The 296-nt window shown below is 48.3% G+C and overlaps 1 protein-coding gene across 2 annotated transcripts in view; it reads left to right on the forward strand.

The window, feature by feature from the left end:
• Positions 1 to 296, forward strand: part of pear1 (platelet endothelial aggregation receptor 1) — a 56,570-nt gene that overhangs the window by 1,148 nt on the left and 55,126 nt on the right. The gene's annotated exons all lie outside the window — the stretch shown is intronic.

A 296-nucleotide genomic window follows, 5' to 3' on the forward strand; every position in this document is an offset into this window, starting at 1 on the left:
GACAGCATAAAAAGACATAACATTACACTTATCAGTGAGGGAATTAAACCGCTTGTTCTAATGAACTCCTGGCATTGTGTCACCACTTCATGCACTTGCTGTACGTTTCCTGCCTGACTCACTTTTGCTGGCATCTCTGGCTCTGCTTTGAAAATCTCTCCAGCTTCTATCAGGGGAGCATGAGTCAGAAAAGTTGTGCTCCTCAGGCATGTCTCCTCTTTCGATTCATTGTGGACGAAGTTGCTGGGAGTGGGTCTGCTGTTTCCTCAGTGCTCGCCTCCTCCTCCTCCTCCTCC

Source organism: Morone saxatilis, unplaced genomic scaffold (assembly GCF_004916995.1).
Source record: "Morone saxatilis isolate NCDOM2014 unplaced genomic scaffold, NCSU_SB_2.0 Contig24, whole genome shotgun sequence".
Taxonomy (NCBI): Eukaryota; Metazoa; Chordata; class Actinopteri; family Moronidae; genus Morone; species Morone saxatilis.